Below are 9435 nucleotides of genomic sequence, written 5' to 3'. Positions count from 1 at the left end.
ACGCAAAAAAGACTGAAAGGTCCATCCCATGCAGACCTCTACTCCCGTTAGAACCAAAAAGATCTGTGAGAAAAAGGCTCGGGGTGGTTCGCACACTGAAAAAGGTGACTAGACAGAGTCTTTGCAAAGATTCTCAAAGACTCTGCCACCTTTCAGTGTGCAAACCACCCCCAGTCTTTTCCTCACAGATCTCTACATTAAGGCCTTGGCTCCCCACAAACCAGCCTCAGTTCTGGCCCAGTGGTTCCTGACTTGGTCCCCAGTTCCCAACACTCATTCCAGTGACCCCCTCCTTGGGAGCTGGACCAGGGGGGAGGAGGAGACCCATCCAGGATCCACTTCCTCCCCTAATTGCTTCCTCTGACAAGAGAGCTTCAGAGGTTCATCCTCGCTAACGCAAAACAGAAGGGAGTCTCTGTCAAGAGAAAGAAGAAAGGGGAAAAAAATGGAGAAATAAGACAGACCTCTAAGACATGCAGACATGCACGTCAGTCACGATGAGATACGCTTTTGAGAACCAAAAGATGGAAGCCAAACGAGAGAGAAACTTTTGATTGCGGACGAGCCCCAACGGCGGCAGACCGGTCAACAAAAACCCGTCGTGTCAGGAGAAAATCCGCGGATGTTGATTGTAAGATGGAGAGGAAATATCCGCCCCTAATTTCCCCTTCGGAGAGGCAATGACTCTGCATTAGAGGGTCATTAACCTGTCTGACATAAGACTTCTGGGAAAACATTACCATAATTGAAACAGACCGCAGTTGAGCCACTGCATAAACATAGTGCAATGTTGCGGTAACGTTTTCTGAAAACACACTTTCCTGGCATGGGTTTGCCAAAATGAATACTGCCTTTCTTATGTACCCTCATCGGTTTCGACCTCCGATTCTACCGCCCCATACCCGCCCTGCCCCAACCTTCGACTCCTACATACACAAGCATCATCTCTCTCTCTGCTGTCGGAAGTCGATTGATTTTGCCTCCCTCAAACATCAGGGCGATAAATCAGGTATTGATTGATTGGCTCCAGTAAGCCTGGGCTCCGAGGCTAAGACGAATGGGATTTGTGAGATTAATTAATGAACAGGGACTAATTACTCAAACGGCAGCTCTGGACATGAAAAAAAAAACCAACACGCTCCATTTGTTACCTGTCTGCTCTGCCTCAGCACTTATTGTAAGCTGTGTCTGTAGAGATGGTCATGGTTAATGTGTGGACTTCTGTGATTGTGGAGCAGGGAGTGTGATCAGTGTCCAGTATGATATGTTGATTACAGGCGGTTTCCGATACATCTGTATCCTAATCCAATCCAAGGACTAGGATATAACCACTTGTATCCAGTTATATATCCTCATAGTACAGTATGGCTCCCTGAGTAGGGACACAAACTGAGTCTGTGTGTGAAAAGCAACATCTTGAATTTCCCCTTGGGGATCAATAAAGTATCTATCTATCTATCTATCTATCTATCTTTTGCAAATGAATTCTGTTTCATTCTCCAAGAGCGGCCATACTGTAGTGGTCATGTGAGCTATCACTGCAGACGCAGACCCAAGGTAAAGAGACTGACGGCAGGAGTGTTTAGACTCTTGATTGGGTCTCCTGGCAGCTGGCAGGCACAGTATCTTTTAGTTTGTTCTGAACCACAGGCCTTCTGTGGGGCGCTTCTTTGCCAACTGCAAATATTTCTTTGAGATTTTCAGAGGCGCCAACAACAGTAAATATGGCAGACTCTGTCTGACCTCCTTGTGATAAGTTTTGATTATCATTGTCCAGCGAAAGGTATGCTCAAATCTGTGAGTGACACGAGTGAAGGAACTCCCTTTCATGGAAACAATGTGGTATTTGAAAAGTGGTGTCCAGTAACCCTATTACCGACAGGATAACAAAATAATAAATTAAAAAAGAATACACAAAAAATCTGTTGGAAGATAAATAACCGCACCGCAACGTCAAAGCACGACCATTCGCTCTCAAATGCCAGTTAATTAACGTGACCACAGGACCAGTTAACAGACTGCAGAGCTAAACAAACATTATCGTCGAGGCCAGCGGCTCCTCTTCAGCGCGAGGGACAGCGTAGGAGGAGCTGGCAGCCTCTCGTCCGCTCGCGCTAGAGTCGTCCCTCAGCCGACGCGGTAACGCTCCCCAGATGCTATTCATCTGTCTCCGTTAGGTCAGGGCGAAACAAGAGCGTCACCATTATTGCTATTGATCTCCAGCAGTTAGGATCGATTTTCCCCCTCGGCGACTCGCTGGGTAGGGCTTTGTGTCTGTCCTGACTGGTCTCTCTCTGGTCCACAGACGGTCACCAAAACACCCTTGTTCATAGGAGAACAAAGCGCTTCCCAAAGGGGTCGACTTTGAAGTGAGGTGGAGTTGACTCGTGAGGACCTGTGATGACCAATGGCAATGACCGATAGTGGTGAGGATATTTCGGTGTGCTAGAAAATGTGAACAGATACAGACAGGGAACCAGCTTCTGTTTCACATGAACTGTAGGACAGAAAACCTCTTTCAGAAATTGAAGGTGCTAAAACAACCAGCCTAATTTAAGAAATTTGATAAACAAACCTATCACAAGATGTTTTTTTTTTTTCTTTTTAAATGTCTGTAAAATGCTGAGTTCAAATTAATTTCATCTCAAAGACCGCAGTAATCCTTGAGGTATTATGCTGTTTCCTTTCTGGGCACAGGCAAAACAGATTATGTACGCTAATTGACCCATTCATCATACATTTAAACACAATGTACAAAGAAATGCTGTACAACAGAACGCTTGCAGTACATTATGGAGAAGCTTTTAGCTGCCTCGGTTAACCCTTTGTCCATGAAGTCATGTACAGTAACATAGTAAGATTGTTGTTGTTCATGGATGATGGCCTTGTACTGTAAAACTACAAAGAGTAGGGAGGTTGTGGTTCATGAACTTCTTTGTGGTTCTTGCTAACAAAGCAGAAAACAAACAAATTTATGCTGCCTTTAATGCAATAAGAATTTGTGTATAATTATCCAAAAGGGAAAAACAAAATAAATCACTAAATAACATGATAAAGAATTTGGTTGTTAGCGAGGTTGAGGGGCAAACAGCTAAATCATTCCATGAATGTGAAATTATGGTAGGGGGTTGTCCAGCAAGGTAATTAAGGCATAGAATGAATTGAGCCCACAACACAAATCCCCAACATAACACCAAAACATGGCGTCCTCCTTTTGGTGACTTCTCACCAGCTGCTCTTCTTTGCTCCTCTCCATGACCTGGTCATGACCTCCGGGCGAAAGGGTTCAGACGGACTGTTACTACAGTCTATTCTCCAATTAAGCCGTCAGCCACCCCCAGTGGAAGCCATTTCCCCGACTCTTACGTATGGGCTAAATCAAGACGAATGTCTTCACAGCCCTAAGAGGACGCCCTTAACTGCGGTGACTCGGTCTCACTTCATGCACTTCAGTGTTTAACGGTGTCCACACCACTGTCTCTTAATCCTCCCACCCCCCCCGAGGGGCCCTTTCTCTACCCCCCAACCCCCCTCAGGCCAGGCTGGGTGTAGGTGGTGGTGGTGGTGGGTGTCTGTTTTTCCCATTAGATCAGCTTGCCAGTGAGGGAATGGCCAGAGGGGGGGGGGGGGCAATCCAGTTAGCCATGGCACACAGACGGCCGTGATGCAAAACCCAGGCTGGACACTGGTCGTAGTTACCAAGGGTTGTTTTTGTTTCTTTGCCTTTGGATTTTGTCCTTGGATTTAGACTGCTGTGAGCTGGCGTCATTCAACTCAAGCAGGAATGGTTTCCACATTGTGTGTTGCTAGATGCTGGCTCCCTTTCGATTTCATGGTTACAGTTTCCAAGACAACATATGGGCAATCTTATCTGCCGTAGCCATAGCAATGGCCAAAAGGGCTAATATTTGAGTTCAAATTAGAAAAAAAAACTTGCCTTTTTCATTGTTCCACTCCAACATGAGATGATATTCTACAGTCAGATGTGATTATGTTGCTTATCATCTCTCAATATGCTAATACATTGGCAAGAGTGGCGCACGTGTGTTACCTTATCGTGGTTTTACTGTAAATGCAAGGATACTGATTACCTCACTGGGAAGTAAATAGGGTCTTGGTGTCATTTTCTATATCCATGTCCAGAAATATAACTGGCTCACCTGTGTGCCAACTTTGTTATACCTAAGATGGCTTGTAAATACATTTCACATAAGTGTTCAGTTTGACTTAATAAGGATAAGTTAGGATATAAAAGATAGAGAGGTGTGTGTGTGTGTGCGTGTGTGTGTGTGTGTGTGTGTGTGTGTGCGTGTGTGTGGTGTGTGTGTGTGTGTGTGCATGAATGTGTTAATGCATTTGAGAATGACAAAACAAGGGGCGAATCTAACACTATGAATTGAAATTGTTTCAAATCACCAATAACGGAGTGGCCTTGATGGAGGAGTGCTAGCTTAACCCACTCTCAATTCACAACAACGAACCCATGAATGACCTCTCACCTCCAATTCCCATTACACTTCAGTATCCGACATGATCTGTGTTTAAGCAAATTAGCCTAATGTAAACTATATCCATCCTGATTCCACGGTTTGTTTACTGGTGGGTTCCTCACTTTATAAAGATTCAAGAACAGTTTCGGTTTATTCTCAACTCAGTTTTAACGTGTCTTCCTATACACACAGCCTGTCACTTCCTTGTTCTCTATCACGTGATGTAAACATTTAATCACAGCCATGAATTTCCCAATTTACAAACATTATAAAATCATTATCATTTCTAGATTATTTCTCAGCATATTCATTCTTCAACATATTCAGAAATTGTAGTAATTAGTAAAGCTTACACTAGCATGTATAGGAAGGCAGTGGAAGACTGCACACCGTTGTAGGGACTGACTTGGTCCCTTTCAGTGACTCCCCTACAGGGCCTTTGCAGTGCCCTTCCCTGGCGGACGGGTCTCTCTCTGAGTGGGCCTGTCTGGACTACCCTTGACTCAGCACAAGTGCCCTTCATTGGAGTAACCTTCCCTAAACTCTGCTTTTCAGCCACTGTCAGAGAGCATGTTGTGTAAATGAAATGTGACAAGGCTTTGGCCGAACTAAGACACACACACACACACACACACACACACACACACAGAAGTCTGAACGTAAACAGAAACAAATGCAGCCCTACATAAATGCAATTCAATTCAATTCAATTCAATTAAAAAAACTTTATTTATCCCCGAGGGGCAATTTCTCCATGCAGGCATAGTGACATATAAGACATAACACAACATATAAGACATACAAGACAGGACAAAGGAGAACAGGACAGACAGGTGTGTCTGGATGCAATGTAAAACGATCACACATTCTCTCTCTCTCTCTCTCTCTCTCTCTCTCTCTCACACACACACACACACACAATATATTATCGGGAGGGGGTATTAATTGAATTACCAGACAATACTGCATACATTTTCAGTAAAGCTGAAAAGGATCACTTCAGCCAACTGCATGTACAGTAAACCACCGTGTTAATCAGCCCTGACACCGTTAATGACTAACTCCTGCAGGGAAAAGTGTGAAAGCACGTTCTGTGAAAGGGGGGAGACGATGTGTCAAATAAGACTGTGTGTGTATCAGAGCAAGCTTCACACTTCATACAGGACCATATGGTGGGAACGTAAAGACAGACGTTAATTGAACATGACCACAGCATGATGGGGTTATGGTCATATGTTCAGAGGGACAAGGACGGAGGTGGTTTTCACACCTTTGCTGATGTTTGTGACAGCAACAGATACACACTTGTCAGTTCTACAAGTTATGTCACCTAATTGCGCAGTCTGCCTTACAGAACTGTGCGACACCTTAAATGAGCATAATGAATGAGGTTTAAATCTGAATGATATTTCTGAAGCTATTGATTAAATTATTTGTGCACCAGTTGAATGATGTACTGTAACTACAATACATCTCCAATGCTTTGAAAATTGCATCATGCTGCTAAGTAAAGTTAATACAGTATTTTGTTAATTCCTCTTTTACATTTCTCACCAACTTACTTACTCTTGTAAAATCAAAAAGGTAAAAATCTAGGATGGTGAAAAACACATTATCCCCAAGGAATTCATTGGAGGGTTTTGAAGGCTTGTTCTGATATTTCCCATCAGTGAGGTTCCTTTGTGAAGAGTATTCCGTCAGACATTTCTCACGTCATTCCTTATGTAAGACAGGCATGTACAGGATACATCTCCATCAATAGCAACAAATGGCATGTCGGTGCAAGGACTGCTCTAAGCTTTGATAGAGCTCAGGCGCCACATTTGTGAGGCATTACCGATCAGGTACAGGGGTGGTGTGTGTGTGTGTATGTGTGTGTGTGTTGGGGGGGGGGGGGGGGGGGCGGTTTGGCTCAGCCTTGGGCATTCTAAATGGCGTGATGAAAGCATTCCAGCTCTCTAGCTCATTAGCACCCGTGCTGGCCTCGCGCGGAGCACAGGCGTGTTCCACATGATGGATCGCAGCGTCGCAGGGAACGTGCCGACGCCAGGCCCTTTCATAAGTCCACCACACACCACACACCCCTCCCCAAAACCACCACCACCACCACCACCACCACCACCACCACCCCCGTCCAGAACAGAATGTATGTTTTTTTTTGGTTGTTGGTCTTCAATTCCTCATCAAGCCATGGTTTACATTAACAGTGAGGAGGGAAGATATCGTAGCTGTGGCAATAATGAAAAGTTGTTTATTCATTCTTAATAAACATTTGATCACAAAAAAAGTATTGGCAGGTAACCATAGATCAGCTGAAAAGGTGCCATCTCATTGTCCCGACACCCCAATTGCTCCAACAACTCAGTACAGTAGTTCAGCAAGTGAGTAATGGTCCAACATTCCATCGGTTCGACAGCCTGCTATTCCGAAAAACACAAAGCCCATTGCTCTGACGTCTTGTTGGTCCAACCATACATGTAGGTTATGTTCGACATTAACCCATAACTACACCACTTGGATTGGAATACTGGGAAAGCAACCAGCTAGGCTAGAATTATCCTTTACCCTGCATTTGGCAAAGACGCGAGAATCAGGGTAATGACAATGGTGGATTTGCCCTCAGTAGAAAGGGCCCTTTATTTCAGTCAAAGTATTTGTCGTATTGCTTGGATTTTGCCAGCCCAAGGGATGGGCTAACGGACTTTCCTTTTCAAGTGGTATACCCTTATTGATAGATTGTTAGCCTGCTATGTCTCTCTCGTCTTTTCTCTGTCTTAGCTGGGTTAACACCAGGCTATTTCTAAAGACATCACTTCTGTTGCTCTCTCTCTCTCTCTCTCTCTCTGATCTCTCTCTCTTTCTGTGCTCAGCTGATGTGGCAATCATGGGAACTGTGCTCCCTGGTTGCCTATGTGTGTGTGTGTGCATGAGCCTGTGTGTGTACTGTACATGTGTGTGCGTGTGTATGTGTGTGCGTTGTGTGTGTGTGCATGTGTATGTGTGTGCGCGCCTGTGTGTGTGTGTGTGTGCGTGCGTGGGTGGGTATTGTGGGGGGGGGGGTGGGTGTTAGTCACGCATGAGCGAGAGATTGGTGGAGGTCTCGGCGGGTGTGATCTCCAGGCCCCTGGTACCTGACACACAGCTGCTCTCTCCTCCGCCGCGCCGCCGCTCGGTGAGCTGGACTGTCAAATCCCATTACCATCACACACTTAAAACGATCAATACCGCTGGAGTACAGAGGGAAGGAGAGAGAGAGAGAAAGAGGGATGGAGAGAAAGAGAGAGAGATGGAGAGAAAGAAACAGAGAGAGAGGAAAACAGGAGATGATGGAAGTGAGAGAGGAAAAACAGGAGATGGATGAAGGAGAGAGGGAGAGAGAGAGCCCAGAGAGAAAAAGCAAGGAAGGACAGAAAGAGCGCACGTGTCACGAGAGAGTGAAGAAATGACAGAATAGTGAAACGGGAGTGAAAAATGAGAGATTGGACGTACAGGTCTATTTGTCTTTCTCCCAATGCTGCCTCTATTTTGTGCATTATAATGGCAACGCCATGCAATGCACACGCTGGAATCAATATGTTTTACTTAATGGAGGGCCTGAATCTTACCCGGAATCTATTCCATCATAGGTTATTGCATTATCATGATGTGTCGCTCACGTTATTGCTATTTTTCAACCCTCGGTTCTGTTCCGTCAGCTTGCCGAAGCTGTGCCTTTCTATAAATAATGATCCTTGTTGTTGTGAAAGTTGTGTAGCGCAGAATGATTCACAGTGATTCACATGACTGGGAGACAGGAGTGTTGCAATACTGTATATGCAGTGCACTTCACTAAGCTTAATATACCTCACACTGCAAAAACTGCTTGTCTGATGAAATCTAAATTAAGTGTTATTAAGCTTTTATCAAGATCAAACATTTTTAAGATGTTTCATCATGAAAACAAACAAATTTGGCTGCCAGTGTATTGAGCAAATTTGTCTTGATCAGACGAAATAAGTAAAACCCTTATTAAATTAAGTCAAAATTATCTTTGGAGAGAGCACTAGGTCTCACTAAAGATTTTATTTTTATCTTAATATAAGATTAATATCACTTGGTTAGGTTATATTTTTTGCAGCGAATATAACATGGTGATATTTACACAAAAGTATATTTAAAATAATTGAAAAATAAGGAAAAACAGACAGACTACAGATTTGACATTTTAGTGTGTAGAAGATACAGTAATAAGAGAGAGAAGAGAAGAGAGTGAGAGATGCTTGTTTGTTAGACTGAAAGAATATACTGTAGTAGCAGTTGCTCTAGTTTCAAATGGGAATAACATTTTTCCAGCTTTTTCCAGGTCTCTTTCTGAAAGAGTCAGGCCTGAAAATGCAGGCGTTTGAGATATCAATGTAATGTGACAGAGACCTTGCTGTGTTACAACACCATTAACATGTTAACATTTATGAAATGACGCAGCTGCGGTGACTTTGGGATACGGTTGTTACGGTAACTGTCAAGCCAGTCCGCATGCTGGCACCCGGACCTGTGTGAAACAACTCAATATTGAAAAGGGATAAGGCCATTTGGGACCAGGGGGAAAAAAATAAAGTTGAGGAGAACAGAACATCACGCATGGCAGCACGTTCTGTTTTCTGGGAAGCGGTCATGGGAACCCAACCCAGGAGGATCTGCGTATAGAACGAGTCCAGAACGCACCAGAACAAATGTAGTCGACCTCCAAGGAGATGGTCACAGATCCAGCACTGAGAGCCTGACCAGGCAGGCAGGTGTAGGACTCGGGCCTGGACTGTTGCTGTTTTGGAACGCCGGTGATGGGTGGTTACAAATTGGAAAGGGACGCTCTACCAGATCTCTATCAATGGTCAGGTTACCTCCAAAAATGTGTGAGATGAAAACCAGAGAAACAGACGGCACCTTGAACTGTTAATCACCTCAATCC

The sequence above is a fragment of the Sardina pilchardus genome, chromosome 14 (genome assembly GCF_963854185.1).
Source record: "Sardina pilchardus chromosome 14, fSarPil1.1, whole genome shotgun sequence".
Taxonomy (NCBI): domain Eukaryota; kingdom Metazoa; phylum Chordata; class Actinopteri; order Clupeiformes; family Clupeidae; genus Sardina; species Sardina pilchardus.
This window is presented reverse-complemented; position numbering follows the sequence as displayed.